Genomic DNA, 17,165 nt, shown 5'->3' with positions numbered 1-17,165 from the left:
ACTTAATAACTGAGTGAAAATCACTTCCAAAAACTTCAAGATTTAGTGAATAAAACATAAGTCATGTAACTCTCTTCTCTCAGCACACTCTTTGGTATTGAGACATAAACACTGGCTGCAAAGAGGAGTTTGAACAAGACTTTGCATCTTGTACTGCCAAACTTTAAACAACATCAGTACCCAAAAGCTATCACAAGCTAGGCTAGGAGAAACACAATTCTTTCAGTAAAATGCATTCAGATATTTCCTTTTGAGGATTTGGTCTTAGCTTCTCAATTTCATTATGAGGAAAAAACTTCTCATGTAAGTGAGAATTAGAGATTCTTCATTTTCATGAATTTGTTCTTTAACTTAAATAAAAATTTCAGTGTGGGGATGCAGGAAGGAGGGGGACGGGATGGACATGACAGCACAACATGAAAGAGAGGGTGAAGGACGGCAACTCAGCTCTTCTTTGTTTCTAATTCTGAGATCACTTAAATCAGTATAAGTTGGTCATCCTCTACAATTCTGTGCAGATAGGCCACTTTTACAGTAGTCTGGGAAAACTAGGTACTAATTTGCCTAAAGAAGCATATCAACTGCAATAAGACTTTGGGACTTGTTACAGCCGTGAAAAACTGAATATCATTAGCTTCCCCTCATTTATTTTACTGTTAGGCTTGCAGCGTTTGTGTTCAAGTGGCATGCAAGAAAATAAAACCAGTCTGCTTCTCTTATGCTTGTATTTCTCCATGACATTATTAGCAAAAAATTAAGATATAGATTACCATGGTAAGAGGTAAACTGCCATCTGCATTTTTCTACAGAAGAGAAAAATGTCTTTTTGCCCATTTATTTCTGTGAATATATTTATTGTAAGGTGAAAGGTACGGCTGGCTTATGAAAAAAGAGAATGGAAATGGCATTATGAGGCACTTTTACATAGGCTTTTAAATAGCAATTATCCTAACTTTTCATATGGAGCTCACCATCGTCCCTGTTTCTTAGGACCACAGGCTAGGTGTCATCTTTAACCTCTATTTCCTCTCATGTGGGTCTTCTCACTAAGATTTCTACAAAGTTATAACCAGTATTCAGCCAGTATATAGCAAGCCTTTGGAAAATAGTTATTTATATTTTTCCATTATCTACCATTTTTCTTGTGCCCATTATTTTTGCCTATAGCTCACAAGTTTCTTGACATTGCCTATGAATTGCTGCTGAGTGACTGGAATTGAGACTAAAACTTCGCTTATAGCACCAAGTTTGAATGTTGTCCAGGAGCACTGGGTACCTTGCAGACAGATACATTCAACCATTAGATAGCAAATCCTCCTCTCTTAGCAATAACAAAAGCAAACAGTAGTTGTAAAGACTGCTGTAATGAATACAGCAAGAGGAGTTTTGAATCCCAGATCTAACGAGAGTGGATTGCCTCAGTGGTTGTCCTCAGTCTTACAACTTGCTCATTTGTATATACATAGCAATAAAAGATGGCACTTTTCCTTCACAGAATACTATGGTAGGGCAACAAACACAGCACAGTGTTTTCCATCATATTAGTGTCAGGGTCTGGCGCAAAGGAGTGACATGTAACATCACCTAAAAATCCTAGTGAAGCAGCTGCTGTGTCCAGTGTTTCTTGTGGGGAATTCAGGGAGAAAGAGCAAATGTGGTGGGGGAAAATGGGAATTTTAAATGTTGGTAAAGTGAACATGATCTGTGGAAAATATTTCTATTTTTTTCAGACTTTTGTATAATTTCCATGCTAAATTTAGTCTATATTTATGCAACAATATATAATCCACGTTTTAGTAACAAAATTTAAGATCATGTATTTTTAATCCTTATCTCCAACTATTCCTTGTTCTTAAAGTTGCATTTGAGCAGAGTCTACAGGTTTTATGGAATACAATTTCTGTTAAATAGATAAGGATATTCATTTTAATTGTGCAGAAATAAGGTACCAACGTTCTGATTCTCTCCACACAAACACAAGTCTATGATTTGCCCTATAGAGCTCAAACTCTATAGATCTCCCCATCTATACTAAATCTCAAGATGACCTCAAACTAATATTGTTTTTGTAGAAGACCATTTCCTGCAATCAATCACAGCACCTTTCATGAACCTACTTTGCCATTTATTAAGCACTAAACAATAACTGTCTGAAGCAGGTAAATGGCTGTTTCTGAGGCCAGTACAGATAATTCAAAGCAAGATAATAAACTAAGTTTGCATCCTCTTATTATGTACATTATAATTAAGAGAATAACTATGTATTAAGCAGGGTAAGTATAAAAAATGAATGAAAAGGTCAAAGCAGATAAACTTGGCTAACAGTGCTGCAAACGTGATCAGTGACTATCAAGTTATGTCCTTTTACTTGCTTTAAGGAGATTTCTGTAAAGGACTTTGGTCACCTTCTGTCTCATTTTGTCTTTCATACATATGGCCACTGACAGAGCTTTTGCAAAGACTAAAAGGCAGACTGGCATTTCTGAAAAGCTTGTAATTAGCTGTACATTAGTGAGCTTCCAGATATCAGCTGGAGCAGCTTTGTTTTCATAAGCATTTGAGAGAAGTTGGCCACTGTCATGAGTATCAGCTTCCTTTGCTGCAGCCGATCATCAAGTGGTTATGGGTACCACACAGTTATATTTAACTGCAAGTCTGCCATGTATTTGTGGTGACAGGTGGCAAGGGTCAATCTGCAGGCTTTAAATAAACAGCTATGGAGAGAACGTTCAGGCCAGAAGAACGTACCATGCAAAGGTCTTTTTTTTTTTTTTTTTTAATTAAATACAGAGGAGCACTCTAGCTGTGGTAACACCTTCTTGGATCTCCTCTCCCACAGTGCAACATCTGAATGTCAGGGAATCTCTGAGAGTAGAGACACTGAATACATTGGGAGAGTGTTATTCAGAAAAGGTTCTTCACTGAGAGAGTGGTTATTAGCTGAAACAGGCTCCCCAAGGAAGTGGTAACAATACCAAGCCTGCCAGAGTTCGAGGAACGTCTGCACGATGGTCATAGTCATATGGTTTATTTTTAGGTAGTCCTGAGAGGAGCAGGGAGTTGGACATGATGATCCTTATAGGCCCTTTGAAACTCAAGATATTCTATGATTCTATTATTCTATGATAATAAAAGGACATATTTTCAAAGGTTATTGCATACCAGTTGTACATTATCAATGGTAGTTGTATTTATAATCACTTTTTTTACTTTGTTTTTTAATTTGTGACACAGATGAACCATATGATTTTCATTTCACATGAATGGACATAAAATCAGTTGAGCTTTTTTGAGGAATTGTTTGTATGATTTATATAATTCTCTCCAAGAACAGAGTAAAATCAGACCTAGGAATTTTTTGTGATGCTTTCAGGTATTGTCTCAATAGAGATGTGCAAAATGGCCCTGTGTAATTTCTACTTTACATTTTCATGGCAAACTCAAATATCAGGCCAGTTTTTTCAAGGAATTTGATATGGATGATGAATCTTTGAAGTGAACTGACAAATTTATAGGCCAGAATCAAAATAATTTGATAGGCTGGTGACATTTAGCCATTCAACAGTGCTTTAGGTTATTGGAACATGAAGTGAAAATCATGGGGTTTAGGCCTTGAAAAGATCAGGGTGAGAAAGAAATGTTTTATAATTGAGAAAATTATGTCATTTTGATACATTTTGATCTGTCAGCTTTTTTAATAAGTGAAAATCTTCCATATTGTCCATAAAATGAGCAGTGGACAGCATATTTAATAACAGAGCCGTGGGATCCATTGAAGAGGAATATATTTACTTGGTAAAATGAGTGGCATATGCCACCATGAAGCTTACACCCTAATACTACCACTATAGATATTTTCTATAAATGGTTCACAATGACCAACAATATTTTGAATACAGAGTTAGGAAAACATTTGTTTAACATGTCCACAAATAGAACACAAAGAAAAAATTTATTTCCCTTTGTCAGTTTTTGCATGTCACATCCCAAAATCATTTACAGAATAATCCTGGCAGTATCATATAAGCCATCCACCTTCCCTCTAAAGGATCCTCAGCTTCCCATAAAAAATTTCTGGCAGACATTTCTCTAACCTGTTTACAGGTATCCCCAGTGAGAGACCTTGCACAGTTATGCACACAATGAATTCCAACACTCATCTGTCCTTAGAGCTAGAAATTATTTCCCAATGCCTAACCTAAATCCAATCTCTCATCTACTTTATTCATACACTTGAGATGTCTTATTTGCTATTTCTCAGAATACTGCAACCCCAAAGCATTTTGGGTGGCCTGCAATATATGTAATAAATCTTGTCTCTGGGACACTGAGTGAAGGATTACTGTTCTTTATGTGCCAAAATGAAAATGCAAAGCTTGACATTTATGTCTGTTTCGGCTGTTATCTGCTGTTTCTGCATGGCTTCTAGCACTGTTACCCAGTCACAGTTATCAGTCTAAATGTGACTGTGACTACAATAAGGCTCCTTATTCCTTCATGTAGCCACATAACTCGAAAGACCAGAACTTCTGTTATTACTGACATAGAGAATACTGTTTGGAAAAAGGCATAGCAGGTATGTCATACAGAAACCTCCAGTATTTCTTACACTGTTGTGATCCTATTTCAAGGTTCATGTAATTTCTGCTTGTATCTCTTCTATTATGTTTTGTTTGACACTTACCTCTGAAGGTATGTGATGCAGCAAGCGTTCCCTGTCACCTCTTATTAGCAGGAGAAAGCCACCTTTTATGATGGTTCATAGGTACAATCCTAATACACATAATAGTAATTATATCTGGAGAAACTTGCTCCTTAAGTTTTTGTGTTCTTAGTGTAACTAAAATTTGCCATGTTTGTCTTGTTTTGCATACTTCTATACAAGAAACTGTAGTTAGGCAATTTGCCATTTGGAAGTGGTAGAGAATGAACTTAGCACAAAGTTTTATATTGTGAATTATTAGGAATTCCAGTTGTCACAAAACTATTGTGACCGTGTCTCACAGCACCTATTCTGCAAGTTTCAAATACTGCCTTACCCTGAGAGGCACCATGGAGTCATCAGCTTTTTAGGAAATTCACAGAACCTGGGAAGATGCCTCTCTGAATCCCTTGATCTCCAAAACCCACATAAACAACAGAAGTTTGATAAAGTCAAACATTATATTCAGGTTAATTTTTATTTGTTAATTTAAAGCATTATCATTGAAATAATAAAATACGATTCAAAAATATGTAAAACTTTCAAAACCTTTGCTTCTTTGAAGTTCCTAAGTATGAAATGATGAAATGGAAAAAAAATGTGTTTGTTAGTATGTTCCAGCTCATCAATGAAATTTCTAGCATAGCCTAGGCCTTTTGCAGTCCTAAGCATTGTCACAAATAAGAAATTCTGTGCAATGCAAAGCAAAAGAAAAAAGAAAATGTCTTGAGATACTTTTTTTATGCTTCAACAGCATGGTATTCCAGCTGATATACTCATGGTATTAAAGCATTTGTGCCTCGAGAAATGGCCTGACTTTCATCAAGTATCTCATTACCACAATTAAACAGACTTTGCCTTACAGTACTTAGAATAATTCCAGGACTTAGCTTCATTAACCAGTCTATTTTAGCAAATTTGTGTTTTATGTACATGGAAAAAAACTTTCAGTTGGTAAATCTCTACTCATAGCTGCTAAGTAGCCTATAAACAAACACAGATTCTAAGATGAGACTCTGAGTCTAATTTGTCTTAAATTCCTGAAGTCCTGCAGTACATGTCAGATGCCCAGTGGGCGATTCACAGCTTGCTGACTAAAATGAGAGCCCCTGGGTTACTGGAGCTAATAAATAACATTGCATATTTCTGCCGTTAAAGGCTGTTGAAGTGCTATAAGGTAAGAAGGACAGAATCAGCTTTTTTGTTCTTTAATACTGATGCACAGATTTAATGATTTAGCACTGACAACTCTCACATAAGAAGTCATTGTTCATTCCTGAAGACCCTCATCGCTGACTGAACTGATTTGCCATAGATCTGTCACTAACCAGGCCTGGGTTGAGTGACATCACTGTTTTGAGAATAAGATGGTCTTCAGTGCAAAAAGTGAAAACAGGATTATTCTCCCCCAGGTGAATATATGGGGGAAGGGGAGCACATGGGGACAGAACTTGCTAAATAGTACATAGAAATTAGGAGCTAAGGCCTCAATTGTTCCAAAAATTGTTTGATAGGACCGTTGGAAAAGAGGAAATGGATACCTTGCAGAGTGAACTCCAGGTATAGTGAAGCATGAGATGAAATCAGAAAGAGACCAGCAGCAGCATTAGACATACACATTCTTCAGCCATTATACACAATTATTTCTTATTATAGAAAATAAAGGAGTACTTTTTAAAAGGCACACAAGGCATTTGTTATTTTGTACATTCTGAAAGACAAGGAAGACCAATGATTTCTAGAAATCTTTCTAATGCTAACAAATTTGCAAAAAAAATTTGCAAGACTGACTGATCATATGCACTTCGTAATTTTTGCAAATATGTAAAGAAACCTGATGACACTTTATTTCTTTATTGCATAGAAAAATATCACCCCAATTCTTTTAAGAAAGACTTTATCTTCTCATTAATGTTGGTGTTGTTGATTTTTTTTATGAAGATGCAGATGAGAAATGTACTGCTAGGTATATCAAGATATTTATATCATTAGATTGTAGACTGAAGTCTCAGAATTTGTTTCTTTCATCTACTACCATCTTTTTATCATCTTAAGGAAACACTCCCTGTATTAAACATTTTGCTAATCTCTTATTTTGCTGAGACTCAGAATAGTAGCTGCTAATGCATCTCACATCCAGCTATTGGAGTTCTTGTGCATTTTATTGTAATAAGAGGTACATCACAAAGAAATATTCTAGTTGTAGGAAACAAGAGTTATGCAGTAGATGTGCTCCCTCTGAAAGAATCAAAGACACAGCTGTATCAGTCTACAAGTTGTCTTTCCATTGGTTAGAAAAGCAAAAGCCCAGATGTTTTTTACATGACAGTAAAATTTGCCACCAGCACATCCCCAAGGAATGGAGTTTCCATATTCTTAATATCTTAGACCATATATTGTCATTAGGATTCCTTTAGGCTTTAAAATAATACAACAGTGAAATGAGAACTCTTTCATCTTAAGACAACTTTGATGATGATAGCTAATAACAAAGAGCTCACTTCTTCCCATAGAGGGTAGAATTATTCTCCAAAACCTCAACAGCACCTCTTCCCACTTGGCATAGAGATGGAAGCTCTGTTGTTGCTATTGCTATAATCATATTGTTTACAGACTGTTTATAGATGAAGCAGCATTGTGGGTGTGCTTCCTATTTCAGCTGGAAGTAGAAGGCACTAGCTCAATATATCTGGCTGACTTGGATGTGTGATTGAACCACATGAACCCATTGACTCATCTGAATTTGATAAACTGAAAGCTGAAGCACAGAAAATCCAGAAAAGGCCAGGAGGAAAATGTGCAGCTTTCAAATGCCAGTCCTTCCATGTGTGTCCCTCAGAACATGACTGACAGAGAGGGTGCTTTTCCCCCTCCTTCACAGCCTTTTCTCCACCACGCTTCCTACCTCTTCCACGATGTTCATCCACCCATGAGCTTCCTTGACTCTCCTCACTAAAGGCATTGCTAACTACATCCATCAACTTCACTCTTTTCATCACAGGAGGCTGTCTGCCATGATTCCTTACTATTTTGCAGTCCTAAATTTGTCTAAGCAATCCTCTCAGACTACAGATTCAATCCTGCTTTCCAAGCACATTCTTGCTATACTTGACTGCTTTTCAGCTGCTTCTGTTCCTCTTTGAGCTGGTTGAGACCTCCTGAGGTGATTAACACAGACACTACAATTATTCCAAGCTTAGGTACAAACTGACTGGATGGTCCCCACCTGAGGTCAGAGATAAACTGATCATCTGGAAGTGTCTACCACTGAAACAATTTCTTGTCAGCTGGAAAGACGATCTCAGCATCTTGTTTCTCAAAAAGTTGCAAATGTCACCGAGAGCAGGAAATTAGCTTGCTGCATTGCATTTTTCTACTCTTACCTTTTACAAGTTTTTATAGACCTACAGCTTGTATTATGTCAAATCAATATTTTTCTTGTGAACCACAGAACAAATGCACTAAATCATTAGTGATTTTTAAAAAAAGCTTAATTCCATTTATTATATCAGTACTTGTATCTTGCATTACTGACAATTCCACAAGACAATTCACTAGGATAGAATGTCGACTGCAAGAGGAAAGAATTTTATCTTACAGAGCTACTGACAAAGGACTTAGAAAAGCAGCAAATATTTTGACAATATCCTACTTCCTAACAAAGCTTTAAAGAATGCCATTTAACTGAGGGATAGTCTCCTGTGATATAGTGGAGTTATATGCAACTTTTAGGGCTTAATCCATCACTACAGATTCTGGACAATTACTCAGGCGTTGTGGACTAAGTCTTTCTGTAAATAATGTTCAAGTAAATATGAGATAGTTCCTCTGTCGTCACTGTTGGAAATGTAACAGTAGCCACAAGCACAGGGCAGTTTTTCTTTTCCATGGAATAAACAATAGAAAAAGTTATGGTAACTGTGGAATTAGACATTTCTAAATGCTTGGTGGATATATGTGCAAATTACTTTCCACTGTGGTATCATGAAAAGACATTACTAAAGGCATACATAACTGTGAATTTTGTAATTCCCATTAAGCTGTGAGGGAATTACCTAATTTTTGCTTGAAAACACAGACCTTGGTGATATGTCACAGTCTCAGCTCTAGTGTTGACCCTGTATAAAAAGAGAGCAAAGAAGTCTAGGTCTGAAAGAGTTGAGTAACACCAAGGGGAACTGCACCTTATGTGTTCTGAAAGACGGGCATGAGCAGACAGGGAGGACTTTGCTCCTCCCAGCAGAGGTCCATTCACCTCCTGCAGAAAGCAGTCCCTCTACTCCTGCACACAACCCTACTGCAGCCAGACGGACCTGGAAAGCCACAGTTGGATTTTTAATCTGCGTTAATTCCACCTTTCCAAAGGTCTCCTCTAGCTGACTACAGCGCCAAGCAATTTCCTTTGCTGATGCTTCTCCGCAGGGTTGCCTGGATACTCGTCTCCTTGAGGATCTTGCTGATTAGAGTGCGGCTGCAATTTGGTGATTTGAAGACTCTGATCTGTCATCTAGATACAGAAATCCTTAGCAAAAAACAGTAATCTGTCAAAACCCTGCTTTAGCCAAGTTACTTACACACAGTTATCCACAAAGTAAACATGCTACATAAATGCAAAATGAAATTTAGTGACTTTGTGCTATTGTGCAGTGATTTTGTGTTATTGTGCAGTGGTTTCATGTTATTGTGCAAAGCAACACATTTCTGGGCACAATCCAGTCCCATGCTATGTCTCACTCTTCTTTAATATCCAACTTGATGGCTGCTTCCAGAAGCAGGTACAAACCTTTCTCAACGTGAGAACATCACAGTTTAATCAGTATGTTGGGACCCTGTTTTTTCAGGGCTATCACAAGTTCCACTTTTGATATAATGCTTGGAAAGAAGCCACAATAAACACAACAAATCATAGCCAGATAAGAGAGGCACTGGGTTTGAGTCTGTCCACACTCAGAGTTCAGAAATATCACAATTTCCTTCTTGTTGGTCAGTGTTTATTGGTTGCTTTGCTCTTCTCAAGAATTACAACATATTTAGTAGTAAAAATGACCAGAATTGGAATCAATACACTAATAGAGAGTATGCTATGAATTTATCCAAACCCTGCAGGAACTTATCATCACCTAAATAAAGTTTCCAATCAAACTAGACAGAACATGATAAACACTGGATTTAAAATTTTGCAGGAAAGAGTTTACCCCAACATAAGGAAGTTTCGTTCATGTTGAGGAAGGAGGCTGGGGGAGGAGGGTATTTAGAAAAGGAAATCCAAGATGATCTATGAAGATCAGATATTTTGCCAAAGAAATTACTGCAGAGTTTATTTCTCAATTTTATATTTAAATGAAATTTTTATCTCATATCTATTAAGTCTGTCCTGATAAAAAATTAGGCAAAATTATTAAATTATTGAGAAAATATTTGGTCTTCAGAAACTGAAATGAAAATGGACTTGATAGGTATTTCAAGTCAATTTACTTACAGTTTGATGCAAAGCACTTAGATTTTTGTAAACTGGTTGGTTATCTAAAAAAGTTATCTACTTTTGGGTGAGTTTTATTTTCTTTGGAATTAGAAGAATATTAAACCCATTGCCAGCAACAGTTAAAATTCTTTGAAGTCTTTAATGGATTTTTTTTAAATTATCCATGACTTTTCAAAAGCTTTTGAATTTTCTTCCAGCACTCTTTCAGCCATTTCTGAATTACAGCAAGGCAAATAAAAACTCCTTCTCATTTTGATAAATTTTAAGATATCTTCCTTGCTTCTAAGTAATTAAAAAATGCAGAATTGTTGCAAATCAGAGCTTCCAAGGCTATTATTCAGCAACAAAGTATGTGTATTGTTTTAGCATATTACTGAATGAAGAGAGATTTGAGGACACAGAAAGGATTTTGTCCAACTAAGTTTTAATTTCTTTGTTAGGAACAATGCAGTATATCTATTATTTGCATTAAGAAACAGTATCAAATTCAGTTTATCTCTTATTCATTTCCAGTACTGCAACTTTTTCTTTTTTATAACTATGATCTTTCCTCCCAAATGAAATTAATTAGGCAAGGTAAGAAGTTGTGCTGAAGGCCTTACCTTGCTTCCAACATAACAAGTGCATGAATTGGACATAAGAAGCAGTTACACCCCTGTTGCAAAAGGTACAGAGAAAATTCCTGCCTCGTTTGGAAAAAGACATAGATTTTGCAGTTTTCATGTCCTAATCCCCTTTATGCCAAGGTAAGTAGCAGCAATTCTTCTCAGGTAGAGCAACAAATAATGAGAATGAGTAATGCCATAACAAGTCAAGGCAGCAGAATGAGATATTAGTTGCTGATTTCTTTGCCTTCAGATAATGTATAATAATCCCCCTATTTCTTTTTTTTTTAACACTAAATACAATGATATTATTTACTACTCTTACTGATGATGATAAGTGGAAATCTGATGCTGAAAGTCATGCATTGAAATTAATTGATTCCATCCAGTATAAATACACATACATTTTTCCTTTAGATACTGAACAGTCTTAGCAAACTGTACTGACAGACAGCAAAATATTGGGAGAATATGTCCTTTGTAGTTTTCAGGAGAGATGGCACAACTCTTTTTTTTTTTTAATTCCAATTAATTGTACTCCTTAGATTAATCTCAGAACATGTTAAGTAAGAAGATGACAAAGCCCTTAAATGAAATGAAAAAAGGAAACAAATTAATTGCAATATATTGCAGTGTGACCAAACCTCTTATACATATGGAATAACATTTCCCATTTATAGACCTTTAGGAGATTTTGACACAGGTGCTCTAGTTTCACAACCCAGAGTACAAAAAAAAGAGGTGGCATGTGGGGGAAAAGAATAGCATAATGAAGTAAGAGAACAATCTCATTCTTACAGCACTGAGTGATTGGTCTTAGTCAATCTTCAGAAAACTAAATATAGAAAGGTTCAAAAAGGATTAAATCTGCAGTAACTGAGGGTGTCTAAAGAGGTTACGAAATGAACACAAAGTTTAATTAATTCAATAGATGAGAAACTGCTTAATGGCATAATTACTTGAATTTATTGCAGATATTTCATAATATGTGTGAAATGAATACTTTAACCCTGAAATTACTGAACTGCATGATTGCTTGCTACTTGCTACTGAAGAGATGATTCACTTAATTATTAACAATTATTATACTCTATTATTATTATTCTGTGATTTTTAAAATACATGTGCCCTGCTTTACATCTCTCAAACCAAATCTCCTCATTTACAAAAGAAAAGATAAAAACTATTTGCTTTCTAGAAATGCATATAATACTCTGGAGATGCTACATGGGAGGGTATTATTGTAACTCTAAATTATCCCTCTACACTTATAAAGAAGTGAGAATAACTAAATGATGTACTACATCTTTTGCCATGAGGTAAGACAATTCAAGTACCACTGGAAACTAAAAAACAAACAAACAAACAAACTAACTAACAAAAACCCCCAAACAAACAGAAAAACCTACTTTCTTAGTTCAACAAAAAAATGTGTGGCATAACCGTGTTCCCACGATGTATGTTTTATTGTAAATACAGAAACATGGAGCTATATATCTGATGTGCCACCTGGTTTTGGTTGCTTTCAAATACTGAACATCATAAATATCACTGGCTTACAGTCTCTTTTACGTTACTTTTTCTTCCTCCTAAATGTGTCAGATTATCAAAGTTATTATTGCTACTTCATTTCTGTCTGTATCGTTGTTTCAGTATTAGCTGCAAGTCCCTGGTTCACATCAGGTTCTCTCACTGCTGTTGAGGTTGTCAAAATATCAAAAGATATTTTTCTTTTCCCTGAAGATCTATCATAACCAATAAATTAATCATGCCATCAGAAGGAAGTTTGTTTGACTGCATTTTATGAACTTAATGAACTTTATTTTAGAAGTTTTCCCGGAGCTTTTACACATTTAAACTGATACAAGTTTCTTTCTCTCAATTAGATGCATAGACTAACCTGTGAGCTTTGAAGATCTAGAGCTGATCATTGGTTGATTGGATTTATGCAGACAGAAGCAGCTTTCCGAAGGATCAAGGAACTAAAATAAATTAAAGAACACCTGATGTGATGTCGGATTTTAACCTGGCTATTTCATCTGTATTAATCAATAAATCTATTCCCTGCTTTCAAAAAGCTTTGAGGGATGACAAAAAAGATATTTACCTAGTTGAACTTTCAAAAGCACCTAAATACCTAGTACCTTTAAAAATGGATTTAAATACTTTGGTTACATTGAAGAAACATGTACTTTCCATGAATTGAGTGGAAAAGCACACTGACTTGTAAAGGTGCCTGAACCGAGCAGTAACCTACATGTAACATCAAAAAGAACAATTTTTAGACAACAACATGGATGGCTTTACCTTTCTTTATTCAGAGAACTTGTCAGTCTTAAAATGATCTAAATCAAAGATCTAAATCAAAGAGCTTCTGGGATTTGGGGGAATGGGAGTATCTCTACTGATTACAAGCTCAAAAGCTGGATAATGACCCACATTTTTTTGTTGATGATGTCAGTATTAGGCCAAACTATTATTATAATCAAATCAACATGGATTTGTACATCCAAGAGTGTTTTGACCTTACCTTTGTATCATATGGCTGACGTTGAGAAATCTTCAGTATATTTCAAGCAGATAGGCAATGGATTTTTGTCATAGGAAGGGAAAAGACCAGGTCACAATGCCACAAAATAAAACTCCTCAGATGCCTATGGTTTTAATCCATAAATAAGATAATGATGTATTTGTTCTAGTATTATGTCTATGCATTAGGAATATACAAACTTTAAAATAATGACAATTGATGAAGTTTTTGAGAGATATGCATTTTAATGTGTCAAGAATTGCGCTACCAATGTAATAGTGTGGATTTCCTGCTGATAATCATGAGCTTTGAATCAGGCCTTCCAAACAATCCTGTCTGAGAAACTCTAATTTTTAAAAAGACAAGGAAAAGGGACCGAATGATCTCAACTCACAGAGGTGATTTATGTTTTATGGATCAGATTTCTAAGGCACTCAAAGGTACTTTTCTCCCTTCTTACAAAGGAGCCATAATTCAGGTAAAAATGGGGAAAGGATAACTCAGTTTCAGATTCTTCCTGCTCACACAGATCCAGTCTTATAATCTACATATAATGAACAGCAGAAATCCTTTACCCTTTGGTAGTGATAGATTGAGAGAGATACCAAAAAAATACATGCAACAACAGTAATGACAATTCCTTCTGGAAAATTCCTCTGCATCAGGGAAGTGGTGGTGCATCTCTCTCCTGTTTGGCACAGAGCTCTGATGCAGCATGAACTCTGTCCAACTAAATAGTATTGCCTCTTATCCCTACACAAGGAAGATGCGTTTCAGCACAAAAACCTATCACCCTTAAACTTAAAATATTCAATACATTCTGGAGAAAGAAAAATATTTCACTCATCTACTCCACAGTTCTTAGTAGCAAGAGCTGATAAGTACTCACCTTCTATAAATAGTATAATTACCAAATAAGTCAAGGATGTTTAAAAAGATTAGTAATAACCTCTTGAATAAAATACTTCATATACTTAGTTTTTAAAACCAGTTCTCAATCCATTATCATCAAGATTAATCAACTAATATTCGGATATGAGGAAACACTGAGGAGTCATAATTTCACAGTGTTAATCAAAGACAGGAAGAGTGATGAGAAAATAAAATAAAAGGAGGATAGTTTTGTCAGATTTTTGCCAGACATTTGTGCATACCAATTTTCTTTTGCATATGTGACTTGACTAATCATATGATTAATGTTTTCAAATTATAAGTCAACAACAGTAATGTGAATGAATAATCAATTGTTGAAAATAAATCTCCAAAAATTGGTTTTGAATGACTTTTCCTCAAAAAAAAAATGGACAAACATGTTCTCTCAACTTGGGTTACAGTAAGTTTCTGATATTCATTGATTTCAGATCAATGAATATCTTTTTGTTTCTGCAAGAGAAAATCAATTTGTGTATTTAGGAGATGGCAAAGATTTAAATTTAAAAAAAAAAACTCTAAAACTCATTTTTTTTTCCTGTGCATTTTGACATATTTCTGTTATCCCACATGGATTCTGAATTAAAAGAAGATGAATTTTGGAGCCACCTACTAAAGCAGAGCATCTGAAAAAATATGCTGCATGTTGTCCTTGAAGCCTTGACCCAGAAAACCTAGGATCAAGGAACGCAGGCTATATTGCTGAGTAAATATGACAAATATGACAGGAATTATTCAACATTTCTTAAATAAATCCAAATCTTGAAAAAGTACAAGTCTCAAATATATTAATCTTCTGGGGAAAAAAAAAGAATATATATCATAACAAAAGGAATTCCAATACTTCCAACTGTTAATATATTTTGCTCGTCTAATTCCAGAACCATTTTTTGTATTTTTTTAATATGTATTTCACCATGGCTTCTTTGCAGGAGCCATTCTCATGTCATCTGATTTTATGAAGTATTCTGTTTCACTGACCCCTAGTCTTCCACCTCAGATCAATTGAGAGTATACAAATAATTTAAAATATTGACATTGAACAAAGATATTAAGATGTAGTATCAACGTTTTCCTACAGCTGCTTTCAGTAATTTTCTTCAGAAGAATGTAAATAACCTACCTGAATATAAAACAGCACCTGACTGACATTTTCAAGTTCACAGGAAAATAGATGTTCCTCTGTTATACAGAAAATATGAAATCTAAGATGTACTCTCTAGTACATCATTTTCTAGTAAAATAACTAGAACCACATTAGACCAAACCTGAGATTCCCACCTCAGCTGATTGTGAATATACTTTGAGCTTGTAAACATATTCTGTGAGAAGTAGGTTCACTGGGCAGTCTCTAGGTTTTGAATTTTATTAACCGACCTTGGTTACAGCTAAATTCTAGTGCTTTAGCTGACCTAGTCACCTGGATGACCAGATCAGAGACATAGTAGGGATGTACATTAGCTTCCTGTCAGAGTACTAACCCACATTTCCCTCTGAAAGAAATTGTCAGCAATGAAGATGACATGTGATTGAGTCCTAGTCTGTTGGGGAGCTAAGATGAGGCTGCTGCAAAAACTACAGTATTTGGGAAGATTAGGCATATGTATTACCTGTTCTTGGATGGGAGTTCTTGCATTCTAAAAGCCAGGTGTTTTGTTGATCTGGCAACTGCAGATGATCATATTCTATAATTATCTTCCAGGTTTCTTGAATGGCAACCAGTAGAGAATTTTTTTTTCTGTCACTGATTTTTAGAAGTGACCATTTTCTTTTTCTTTGCCACAGCTCTCTGCTCAACATTTTGCAAAAACAATGCCTAGTTTCTAAATATTCATACCTTATTCCATTCATTACAGACATTTCAAAATAAAACTCTGGAACTGAAGAATGATGTTTCATGGTTTCCATTTCCAAGTTTCTGAGCAGTTCTGTAGCATATTCTTTTGTATGTTAAAAACTAGTCTATCAAAATATAATGCCAATTTAAGCCACAACCATTATTTATATTACTAGTAAGGAGGGAAAACGTAGTGGTAAATTAATCTTTGTGCAGCAAAGAACTCCTTAAAAAGGTTTTCAGCATGCATAGTAATGAACTATTGCTATCTCTCCTCAACAGACATCTTTAAATAACTATGTCCAAAGTTGTTTAAAATCCTTTTCCTGGAATTTCAGTTTCAGTAATGCAAGGAAGACTGATTCCTCACTTATAACGCTGATCAACACAAGCCTCCTTTTTTATCTTCTGCTTAATATAGGGAACTCATGAATCAGCTATGACTTTTACATGCCTTCCCTCTGACCTTCCCACAGATAATCATAATAACACTGGGCTGCTGAGAATCAATCAGTTTTCATAAAGGCAGCAGCCTTCAGATTAATCTCATATTATTAATTCTGCAAGTTAAAAAGACAAGCAGAAATACAAGATGACTCTCAGTGCTATTTACTTCCCTAAAAATATTTCCTGTGGATAATAAACAAACAAATTTCCAATCTGGTGAAGCTGTAAATTTGCAGCCTTCATGAAAATTAATTTAAATGGATGTGACTGTGAGGTTGGGATTGTAAAGATTAGGGAGACTCCTGTAGTTATAATTGCCTGTTCAGTTCATCTGCTGCTCTGTCACTCAAGAGTGGCACAGCTGCATTAACAACTCTAATCATAATCTAATTCTCAGATCAAATTCCCATCTTCAATATATCCTTTAATAAAGCTTCCATACCCCATCTTTTAGCCTTAATTATTGCTTCCTGTCTCCCCTGACAACCAAATTAAAAGGTACACACAGCAGTTCTATAATAAAAAAATAGCACAGATACAACAACTGTACTGCAAATTCACACTAACCTTGTGAAGGTTGGATGGTTTGTGATAACCAGATTTTTACTGATAGCATGAGCACTAGAAGATAA

General features: G+C 35.5%; 1 long non-coding RNA gene across 1 annotated transcript; it reads right to left on the bottom strand.

Moving 5' to 3' along the window:
• Positions 1-9,066: 9,066 nt before the first annotated feature.
• On the bottom strand, positions 9,067-17,165 carry LOC127461397 (uncharacterized). The gene is made up of 4 exons (XR_007900057.1): positions 17,101-17,165; positions 15,373-15,431; positions 13,320-13,443; positions 9,067-9,224 (listed from the first exon to the last, which is right to left on the bottom strand). It is a non-coding gene; the product is annotated as an uncharacterized LOC127461397 (long non-coding RNA).

Source organism: Manacus candei, unplaced genomic scaffold, assembly GCF_025592945.1.
Source record: "Manacus candei isolate 608988 ecotype Guabito, Panama unplaced genomic scaffold, ASM2559294v1 h1tg000104l, whole genome shotgun sequence".
NCBI classification, from domain to species: Eukaryota; Metazoa; Chordata; class Aves; order Passeriformes; family Pipridae; genus Manacus; species Manacus candei.
Note: the sequence above shows the minus strand (reverse complement) of the source record. Positions and strands in the feature narration are given on the sequence as shown.